The 12,087-nt window shown below is 40.6% G+C and overlaps 1 protein-coding gene across 1 annotated transcript in view; it reads left to right on the top strand.

The window, feature by feature from the left end:
* The window catches only part of ENTREP2 (endosomal transmembrane epsin interactor 2), a 1,018,721-nt gene that overhangs the window by 2,612 nt on the left and 1,004,022 nt on the right, over positions 1 to 12,087 (top strand). The gene's annotated exons all lie outside the window — the stretch shown is intronic.

Genomic DNA, 12,087 nt, shown 5'->3' with positions numbered 1-12,087 from the left:
TGCATATATCTGTATTGTGCAGAATGGATAGTACCGTTATTTTTAGATGGGGGATGCAGAAAGATAATTTATATGTGAAATGTGAAAAAAAAAAATTTGGTTCCAGGAATTCATTTTTCTGAATACCTAGATCTGTTGTGGCAATCACTGAAAATTCTAAGATATACAATCAATCAACGTAAACCTGTGTGTTTCTTAAAATTGCCATCCTATGTCTTTTGGTTAACCACCTGCTGACCACATGGACAGAGTTCTAGTTATTTCAGCTTGCTGTAAATCACAAAATGATTGGACATTTAAAAATAAAACCCGTATTAAGAGAAATACGAGAACTGCCATTGCTATCTTCTGCTCAACATGCTGCTTGCCTGGCTGTCATTCTGTTAGTGTTCTGTTTTCTTGCCATAGATTGGCAGCTTGGCTATAGGGCAACCTGTCAACATCCTCGCCATATGAATGCATAGACTGTTGATGATCGAGTGCTTTGATCTCTTGCATCATTTTTGAGATTGGAAGAAAATTGAAGGAGCTAGAAAATTGCCCTGTGTGTGGGCAGTACATCATGCTGTCATGTTTTATGCTAACATAATATAGTTGTAGTTCCTTAGTGAATGCTACTTTTAATGTGATATCACAAAATTATTTAGTAATATGGATTTACATTTTATACAGTTGCTTGAATCCATTGCCTTTCGAGTTATTTTTCTTTTTACAAAGCTAAATTATCTCATTTTGAAAGTAAGTGTTCAGGTGTCACTACAACAAAAGTTTTTACAATATCAGTCCTTAAACAGCAAGTTCTCATCCACTGGCCACATCCATTCATTTAGGTGGAAGTTTGGGCAAAATAGAAAATGACATATAATGATGGAGTCCGTCAATAGCATTTAACACAGCAATCTTTATTTTCCTGAGTCCCATCAGTAACAGTTTTATTACCTGGTGATCCTTCCAGTAAATGTTTTCTTTTTAACTTTCTTTAGCAGACTGGATGCTTGCAATAGTTCGTTTTTATTCATATAGTTAAAGCCTTTATACCAGAAGGAACAAAAACCTTTTCTGTAAATGCTTAAAATATTAGATGAAGTTGTGCTTTAAATGAGATATATAAAGTTAATAAAAAAAGAGAGACATCCTCACCTCTCAGCTACATAATTGGTATGGTGCTGCAGTTGCCCCCCCTCTGGCTCTGTGTCTAAGAACTGAGCTGTCTTGGTCTGCTCTGAGCACAGAGCAGTGACCGTCAGTCACCGCCCTCTTCTCTTCCGCTGCAGCTCTCACTGGAGCACTGAACTGTGGAGGTGGCAGGAATGACTGGCTCAGTGCTGCTGAGAGGTTTAACCATCTGCCGGTCAGGCATCTGGGTGGATCCTGACAGTATTGTCAGGATCCTTCCAGAGCCTGGAGTAAAGGCCTGTACACACGATAAGAAAATCGTAGGAACATTTCCATACAAGGAACAATTGGCCGATTATCTGATTGTTAGTATAGTGCTTTTGACAGCCAATTTCGAATTTTTTTTTCAATTACAAAAACCAAGGGTGCAAGCTAGAAAACTTTTATCAAAAGAGAATACAACTTCCGATTTTCATTTAATGTGTACAGCAATGATACAGAAATAATCGAACAGAAAAAATAGCGCATGATCAGAAGCTATGAACGACCCTACACATCCTCCTCTACTATGCCCATACACAGCTACATTTGCCTTTGTTGGTTGAGAACTGTCTTACAAGTCAATACCATTCCAACTACATCATGATAACACACTTTTGTGGAAAATCAGACAATCGGTCGTCTGATTTTCTCATAATGTGTACTAGGCTTAGCCCTGTCATATCAGCTGGCAGTGGGCTTTAGCAAAAGTAAAAGTAAGTACAGTCCTGTGACCCAGAAGAGAAGTATGACCAAAAAAAGCTTTGGCCTTAATTCTCTTTTAATTTGTTAGTAATTTATGTAAAGTCCATCCAAATCTCCAAATGTTGACATTTCTGGAGGAGTGAGGTATGTGTAGGTTACCAGGTGAAAATAAAGTGAGAAAAGAAAAAAAAACATAAATGCAGCCACAAGATTTAGGGATTAGTAAAATGCAATATTTAAATTTTTGTTTTTGGGTTCAGATCCTCTTTAATTTGAGAAGTGAACACATTCTTTCTCTCTGTCTGATTTATGTCACCATTTGTTTTAGTGCCTATAGAAAATGAGTTGTGTGCCTAAGGATGATATCAAGACTATTCGTTTGTACATAATCCATTCACTATAGTATATATATTGTAGCAGTGAAGAGGTTTTAGCAGAAAGTTTTTGACTTATTGTCTCCTTTGACTGTAGATGGATACAGTGAGAAGTATAATTGCGAAGAAAGAGGAAACACCTACTGTGTTATTATGCACAATAAGGATTTTATATAAGTAATAATAAAAAATGTATATATTCTACTATAAAAAAAAATATAGCATTGTTACAGTAATTATACCTAATTTTGTGCAATAATTTATTCTGAACATTTATATTTGTTCCACAATAATAGTATAATGGTATTAGCTAATCTTGAGTGCATTTTGGGTTCAATAAATGGTGTCAATTTTCTTGTATCTGCAACCATACGATATGGAGTGTCTTGCCCAGAGGGTGGATCCAGGCTTTCAAGTACAGCAAACCTATCAGGTTGATTAATTTTCTGTCCTATTTCCTCATCTTTTAAGCCTACAGATGTCCTAATGGATAAATGCAGTTATAAGGTTCTCCTCGTTTCAGTTGGATCTGAAGACAATTGCGTATCTTCGATCTTTGAGGACTAAGCAAACACCCTCAGCTGAGAGCAGTCAGATTAGAAAACACCTGGCTTGCTTCTTTGTCCTGACTCACTGCTTTAGGTAGTATAAGCATGTATGCCTGGGCTATCTGAACATTCATGTTTGGGCTGCAGGCTGCTTCCTTCTTGCCACCAAACACGTTCTAATCTGAGCATGTTGTCTTTCTACAGTTTGTTTAGATTTACCAAAACGATATCATATGAGGACCTACCTAATCTAGCCAATCTATTTGTATGCAATCAGGAACTTGCACTAAAAAGTTGTTGATAGATCTAAAATATGAGGGGCGTTGAAGTCAAACCATGACTTTGATTTTCCAGGAATAAAAAGGGAGTACTACACGCAGTGGCAAGTGTGTCCTATTACTGATAGGGTATATAGCAGGGTGCAAAGGGTTCTTCCAAAATTTCAAGTGTTAATATGTGGTTACACTCCTTTAGCACCTGATAGATGGGATTTGAGCACAGGTATATCTTGTTTCTGTTACATTGATGGTCAGTAGTCAGACCTAAAACTAATAGCTCTCCCCCATTTTGTGTCTGTTTGGCCCATGTTGGCATTGTGTCCATAGTAGCATTTGTGTTGGCAGGGCAGAGTAGGCCTGGCAAAGAGGGATTACTGTGATGTAGTTGGCCAGTTTAACCACCTACAGTCCGGTCACTTTTACTCCCTTCCTGTCCAGGCCAATTTTCAGCTTTCAGCGCTATCACACTTTGAATGACAATTGCGCGGTCATGCAAGACTGTACCCATATGAATTTTTTAGCATTTTTTTTTAGACAGATAAAGCTTTATTTTGGTGGTATTTATTCACCACTGGGATTTTTATTTTTTTTTTTGCTATGTAAATGAAAATGTCCAAAAATTTTGAAAAAAAGTGTTTTTCTTATACAATTTTGCAAATAAATAATATTTCATCATAAATCTTGGCCAAAATTTATTCCGCTTATATTTTTAGTAAAAAAAAAATAATCCAAATGAGTTTATAACAAATTTATAATTTTGAAACATTTTTATTTTTTATATTATTATTATTATTTTTTTTTTACATGCTGTCCCCCTAGCAGTACAGTGTCACCATGGTGACACTGTACTACTTGGGGGTGATGAAGATTTTTTTTTTTAAAGGCTGCAAAAGCAATCATTCCTCCTTCTCTCTAGCTGCATTCTTGCAGCCATTGAGAACTACTAAATGAGCTGTGATTGGTCACAGCTTGTCACATGGTACAAGGCTTTTGTGAATAGCCTTGTACCATGTGACCTCTGTGATCATTCACAGATTTCACAGGTAGTAAGCAATGATGTCACAAGTGACATCTTGCTTACTACTCTGCATGTGATCACTGATTGGCCAATCAGTGATCACATGATCGGGACCTCGCACAGAGGTCCCGTCCGATCAGTGTTCCACTATGTCCAGAGGACAAGCAGGGTGCGGGGAGGCCATTTATAAATGGCCACCCGATCCTGCACTGCCACCGTCCAGCCGTTTATATACAATGGCCTGATGGGAGGTGGTTAAATATGTATTGCAAATGTTCAAACTGAAACTCCCTATTTTGTATTGCAAAGTTTGCTGGAAAGGGTATATAGCAGTGTGCAGAGGGTTCTTCCAAAATTTCTAGTGTTACTGTGTGTTTACACCCCTTTACTACCTGATAGGCAGAGGCGTCCCTTGGGTTGGTGTCACCTTGTGAGGTAACACGTGGTGTCACCCCCTCCAGAGAGGATGCCAGTGTAGCGGTATAATGAGTGTCCCGGACCCATGAAGATATGTTTCCCCTGAAGCAACTGCACGTGTGCCGGTTTCAGGCCGAAGAAGCCAATCTCCGACTTTAGCACAGAGCTGCCACAGTTAACCCCCTTACAGGCTGCAAACCACTGAAACTGATCCCGCAGATCACTATGGGTTGCAAGATCAGTTAACCCTGTAAAGGTTGAACCTATACGGGGTTAACTGCTCTTGCAACTCATAGTGATCCACGGGATCAGCTTCAGAGGTTTGCAGCCTGTAAGGGGGTTAACTGAAGCTTTCCAGGCATTAGATAAATGCTGGGATAGGTGTATACATGTAGCAGGGGAGTATGTTGAAAAATAAATGCAGTTTTCACTCCATGAAATTTGTTCTTTTATTATGTAAACTCAAAAGTCTCGGTTAGACTGGAATGCCCCACGGAGGCTGTATAATCAGATTGTAATGTGTGTGGTGACCTTTAGACATCTAGAGATGGGCAAATCATACTTGTATGTCTGTTCTCTCTCTTGTTTATGTGTATAGTTTAACCACTTACCCTCCAGAGGCTTTACCCCGCTGTGTTACTTTAACTGACAATTGCACGGTCATGCAATGCACCCAAATGAAATTTACGTCCTTTTTTTCCCACAAATAGAGCTTTCTTTTGGTGATATTTGATCGCCTGTGCGTTTTTTATGTTTTGCGCTATAAACAAAAAACAATTTTGAGAAAAAAAAAACAATATTGTTGACTTTTTGCTATTAAACATGTCCAGTAAAAAAAAATAAAAAATAAAATTTAATTATAAATGTAGGCCAAAATGTATAATGTATTCTGCAGCATGTCTTTGCTAAAAAATATCCCAATATGTGTAAATTAATTGGTGTACATGAAATTATAGTGTTTACAAATGGCGGTATATATACTTGGATTTTGTTTTTAAATTCATACTAGTAATATCGGCGACTGCGGCGGGCATTCTGACACTGGGGGGGAACTGACTTGGTGTCACTGACATCCCCAGTGACACCAATACAGTGATCAATGCTAATAAAAAGCACTGACACTCTACTAATGGCATTGGGCATGAAGAGATTAACATGTGGGGGCGATCAAAGGGTTAATTGTGTGTGGTTTTACTAGGGGGGTGTGTCTGTGTGCTTCACTGTAAGCACACTGCTTTGCATGGCTGTGCTGTGCACAGCCATGCAAAGCAGTGTGAATGATCTGACAGGGGAGAGAACTGTTTTGTTTACAAACAGTTCTCCGCCCCACCCTGTCGGAGATCCTCGGCAATCACCAGTCGTCGGTGAGTAATCGGTGACCAGGACCCAGTGATTGACAGCCACAGCTGCAAATGGCAGCGTGAGCGCTCCTCACATGCACCCCCTACCCAGAAATTAAAAATCACGTATATACACATGATTTTGTGCACCTGTGCTGCCCTGTAGCAGTACTTCTGCTACAGGGTGGGTGGGAAGCGGTTAATATCACCCTTGCACTGCTCTCAGGTTTGGAAGCCAAAGAGTGTTTAACTCAATTCTTGGGGTCTGCACCAAGCTGAAGATGGGGAAGATCAGAGTCTGTTGCCATTATTCTCTTTCAGCCAGTCTGTCACAGACTGTGTCTCTTCCTTATTTATCTCAGTGCAAACATCCCATTTAAAGAAAAGCTGGAGCTCTTTAATTAGCAAGAATTATAGGTCTGACTCCGCAGTGGGCTTGCATGACCTCTGCGGTGGGACCACTGCTTCCATGCTGAGATCAAGGGTCCTCCTCTGTAGCATGCAGTCTGGGGACTTTTCTATTCAGGACCTGGCTGCTTTCTAAAAAAAACAGCATTTTGCACACCTTTTGTATGCATGCATTTTGTAGTGTATTTAGCTGATTCAAATTGAAACTTTAGTGTAAAATTGAAAACAATCAGGCTATTAATTTCAGGAGAGACATGCTTTGTCTCTTCTGCAATAAATCAAACGTACCTACCCGTTTGCAGTTTCCTTTTGAAAGTACACTGAGCTGCGCATGCTTTCTTGGCACAGTACCTTGGTGATGGGATGAATGAACTCCCGAACGGTAATTATGTAATCCCACACATACGCAGGAGTTATATTATTCTTTGCCAACCAGTCAGGATTACTAAAGATGTTTTTCACTTTTTTCTGCATGGTAATTATTGCTTTCTAATTGTTCTGCTTTGATATGCCATATCATGTCATCCATGCTGCATAGGAATCTATGTACTGAGATTGTTGGCATTCATCCTATTGTGTGTAGCCTTTTTTTGCAATGGCATTTATTCTGTTTCAAACATCCATTTATAAATTGTATATGTATGTATATTTGTACTTTATTTGGTTTTGTTTTCCATTTGGTTCTTTTTTCCTTCTTTGAATTCCCACTGATTTTATGTCACGTTTTCCATGTGCAAAGCACCTCCACTAGAATTTTTAGTCAGTGGCAGTTGTTACCGATTTGTAGCAGACCCCATAGACATTGAGATTTTGCCATTTTTTTTTTTTTGCGCACACACATATATTTGCTACTTTTAATGCCCACGCGTCAACTCAGCGGCACATTGTCTAGATTCTCTGTACAGTTAGTCGCCAACATACGAAAGTTCAACTTGCAAACTTTCAAAGATATTCACATGTCACACACAGGTTTTTTTTTTGTTCAACCCAGCAGGCCAATCACCTTACCAACACAAGCAATGTTGGTGTGTTGATCCCCTTCATTGTGCCTTTGTGTTCTTACTCTACCAGAACACATCGATCAGTGCTCGCAGCCAAGTGCTGATCTTTGTTGGATTTACGAATAGTCTCCCGATATGGAACTCGTACATAAGTAGGGGGCTTGCTATACTGTTCCTATTGATGAGCTGGCACTGATTTACTTCAACGCTCACATGGCATTTCCAGGTTTTAAGATACCCTCTACATTGTATTGTTGTTTAGATGGAGTGTTTCTTTGCATATATTTAATTTTTTGACTGAATTGTACTGTTTTTTTTTTTTTTTTTTTTTTTATTAGGTCATTATGATAGCACTGGGGGTGGGTATTTAGTTGTGCATGTTCACTTATGTATATATCTGACAATAAATGACTCAAGCGCAAATAGGAGAGCGGCAAGTGGTAAAAAGATCTGTGGGGCAGCCAACTAGGAGACAGCCTAAATCCGCCAAAAGCAGCACAAGTCAAACACTATAAACAATTCTTGCAGTGCCCACATTCAAATCCTTTCTACAAAGGGAAACATAAAAGGAATGAATGTTATGTATTACAATAAAACAGGACGCTCACTATATTACCAAATGCATGTTGTTTCTGAGCTGTATTGCCCTAATATTGCCCTAATGTTGCTAACGCCATGCAAGCATGTGTGCGCCTAATGACAGGTACAATGGGAGCAGAGCAAGGAAGAGGCGCACCAATCAGCGGTGTGAAGCAGTGTTGCTTCAAAGTTCCTAAAGCCATGCAAGAATGTTTGTGTCTAGTGACAGGTTCAGTAGGAGAAGATACAAGCTGGTTGTCAGCAGCCAGGGCCCAGCCTGTTTGTATTAAAGTGTTACTAAACCCGGACCCTGCATTCACTATTTCACAGTACACAGAACATGGAAGTACAATTATTTTAGTAAATATAAACTTCTAAATACTTTTTTCTCATCAGCAGTTAGAGCAGTCTTCTGACTTCTATCAGTGTCCAGCCAAGCACTAGCTAAAGCTTGTAGGAGTTTTCATTTTGCTCTAGGAGGATGCAGGACCCCTAACCTCTGCCTGGACAGTGCTGATTGGCCCTGTGCTTATCACATGCACTCTCCCAAGAAAAAAAAACTTTCTAGCAATACACACTAAACTGAGCATGTGCATGCTTACGGTTCAGTCTGGAGATAAGTGGTGGTTGCTTGAAAAAGGGGAGGAACAGAGAAGAAAGGATTAACCTTTTAGGTTCCACAGTGAGTATAACAAGCATGCTTTACTGCATATACAGACTGATTTTACTGTTGTGGGTTTAGTAACACTTTAAGTTGATTGGTGCTCCTCTTCCTTGTTTTGCTCCTACTGAACCTGTCACTAGGGTGTCCATTTATGAAAGAGACATAAGTTGAGATCCTCATGATCACAGCTGATCTCTCAGGTGCAGGGGCGGACTGACAACTCATGGGGCCTCCAGGCAATAGGGGATCATGGGGCCCCTGTGTCCTTGCCCAAACTCAAAAACGCCTATGAAAAAGGTTTCAGGGGCATCTCATGGGGCCCCCTACTGACCCCGGGCCCTCGAGCAGTGCCCAAGTTTCCAAATGGTCAGTCCGCCCCTGCTCAGGTGGGCCAGTTTATGAAGCTGAGGTGAGGAGTGGGGAACATTTTCTTCACTTCTCATCACCGGACACACCCTTCTGTCATGAACTTGTACAGAGATGGCCAGTTTACGAAGGTGAGATCTGCCATTGTTAATGGTACCCCAAATGCTGTTAGCAGACATGCATTTTCCCGCACATTTCGTCATTTGACAAATATGCCACCCAGGCACTAAAATACGCATTGAAAAAACACACAACACTCCATGCCCAAAAAAGGTTCAGTTTATCTTTTTTGGGACTTTTTAATGCACATTTTGGTGCAATTTTTAACAAACATTTTGCTGCTTTTCTTCAACACACATTTTTAACATGGTGCTTTTTTTAACATTTATTTTGGCTCATAATAATAATTATAATAATAATTTTTTACCTGCATTTTTGTGTGTTCTTGAAATGCATGCAAAATGCATGTCATGTTTACGGTGCCATTATTTGTTAATGGCACCCAAAAGTGGCTAGCAGATGTGCAGTTTGCCAAAATATGCATTGAAAACCAAATAAAAATGCACTTTAAAAAAGTGCCAAAATATGTGTTACAAACCACACCAAAATGCATGTTAAAATAACCTGTGCCAAAAATGTGCGTTTATAGCACCTAAATGTGTGTTTAGAAAAGCGCCAAAAAGCACATTAAAAAAACCCACGGCAAATGCGTGTTAAAAAAATATAGCATATTAAAAAGCAGCAAAATGTACATAAATAATGCTAAAATGTGCAATGAAAAGGAGCCAAAATACACATTTAAAGAATGTGCCAAAATGTGCGTAACAAAGCTACCAGTGGTCAGTGCTTATTGTTTTCATGTATTGCATGGTCTTTTTAACTTTTGGTTTCACTGTTTAAACTCAGGTGATCTGTAATCATACAATTATCTCAGGAGATCACAAGCAGCCCCTCCCCCTTCTACACAGATCTCAGCTGTTCTCAGAGGAAAAACTCTCTTCTCCTGAGAACAAATGTTCTCCACTTCATAAACAGGGGGACAGAGGAGAAGATTTTTCCCTGCGAATTGCTGAGAACTGAAATGAGAGAAATGAACTCTGCTTAACCAGTTGGCAACGGCGCTACAGCCAAATGACGGCTACAGCGCGGTTGTCCAGTTGTGGGAGGGCGTCATATGAAGTCCTCCAGGAACGCGCCCTCCAGCGCACTGCACAGCTGATCATGTGATGTGGTAAAAGGCCAATCACAGCGGCCTTTTACCACATGATCAGCTGTGTCCAACAACACAGCAGATCTCCGGGTAAATACAGTTGCTGGTTATTGGCTGCATTTTCCTTACACTGTCACAGCGTGAGGAAAGTACTGCCGATAACCGGCAATTGTCAAAGAACAGATCGACACTGATCAGCGCCCTGATGATCAGTACCCAGCAGTGCCACCCACCTGTGCCCATCAGTGCACAGCAGTGCCACTCATCAGTGCTCCTCAGCAGTGCCACCCAGCAATACCACCCATCAGTGCTGCCCATGAGAGCTGCCAGTCAGTGCTGTCAGTATTGCCCATCAGTGCTGCCTATCAGTACCCATCAGTGCCCATCATTGCTGCATATCAGTGCTGCCTCATCAGTGCCGCCTATCAGTGCTGCCTATCCGTGCCACCTCATCAGTGCTGCCCATAATTGCTGCCTATCAGTGCCCGTATTTGCTGCGTATCAGTGCTGCCTATCCGTGCCACCTCATCACTGCTGCCTATCAGTGCCCATCAGTGCTGCCTATCATTTTTTTTTGCTCTTTTTTTTTGTTTATAGTGCAAAAAATAAAACACCCAGTAGCGATTAAATACCACCAAAAGAAAGCTCTATTTGTGTGAAAAAAATTATAAAAATTGCATATGGGTACAGTGTTGCACGACTGCGCAATTTTCATTCAAAGTGTAACAGTGCTCAAAGCTGAAAATTGGCCTGGGCAGGAAGGGGGTATAAGTGCCTGGTAGGCAAGTGGTTAATAAACGTACACCTAGACACAAACATTCTTGCACGATATTAGCAACTTTGACGTAGCACAGCTCAGAAGCAACATGCAGCTGGCAATATAGAGCAAATGTCTTGTTTTATTGTTATACATGCCATTTATTGTTTATTTTTGCACTCAGGATTTGTGTGTGAGGGCTGCAGGAATTGTTTGTAGTGTTACACTTATGTATGTAGGCTTCATTGCATTGCAAGTTGTCACTATATCACCCTGAGGAAGGGACCCTGCAAGGCCCCAAACATTGACCAACTGGACAAATGTGACATTGTATCAATAAATGAGTGTGTGTTTGCTGGTGAATTCTCATTGTTTTATGGAGAAGATGGCAATGCCAGCAAGGGACATTGCAGATGTTGAATCATCGGAACAGAGGTAAGTATTGTGGAGTTTAGTTTTACTTTAATACTTTAGGCCACTGACTTAGAATAGTCATGCAACTCCCAAGTTCTGACTTCACTCTGACTTGACAAGTTATATGCTTGTTTTGGGTCAGTAAGTAAAAAAAAAAAAAAAGAACATGACAGCCAGTAACTAGTATTTTCAAACGAAGGTCAGTAGTATTTCTGTCCAGACAAGTTTACTTTACGAGGGACGGGGTTACCTCCAAGGTAAGCCTTTTCCTAATTTCTTCATTGCTGTACTGTATATGAAGTATGTTTCATTCTAGATGCTCAGATAGTTTGGAGTTAGAAATCACACATCGCAGAGGTGCCTGGACACATGTATGCAGTAAAAACCTTTATTTTTAATATAAAATGTGGAGGCAGTTTACCTGCCTCCCGACAGCTATATAAAGAAATGATGGGAGGAGGCGGCTCTCTCGTTCTGATGTCCTCCCACTCTAATGGCGCATGTGCATGGAGATCGGTGTTGCGCTGTGTCCCTGGGACAGAGCGGATCACCGATCGCAGTAAAGAATCGATGACATGTGATCAGCTGTATCCAATCACAGCTGATCGCATGTAAAGGAAATTCCAGTTATCGGCAGTCCTGTCCTCATGCTGACATCTGGTAAGCGGCATTCCTCAGAGAGGACACCTACACTGATCACCAGGGCACTGATCATCAGTGTAGCCCCATCAATGCTGCCTTTCAGTGTCCATAATTGACACCTGTCAGTGCCCATCAATGCCACATATCAGTGCTCATCAGAGCTGCCTGTCAGTGCCGCCTATCAGTGCCATATGAGTGCTGCCTTTCAGTG

This window comes from Staurois parvus, unplaced genomic scaffold (assembly GCF_062004578.1).
Source record: "Staurois parvus isolate SC_StPar_1 unplaced genomic scaffold, SC_StPar_1.0 ptg000682l, whole genome shotgun sequence".
Lineage (NCBI taxonomy): Eukaryota > Metazoa > Chordata > Amphibia > Anura > Ranidae > Staurois > Staurois parvus.
The sequence above is the reverse complement of the archived record's forward strand: the minus strand, read 5'-3'. Positions and strand labels throughout refer to the sequence as shown.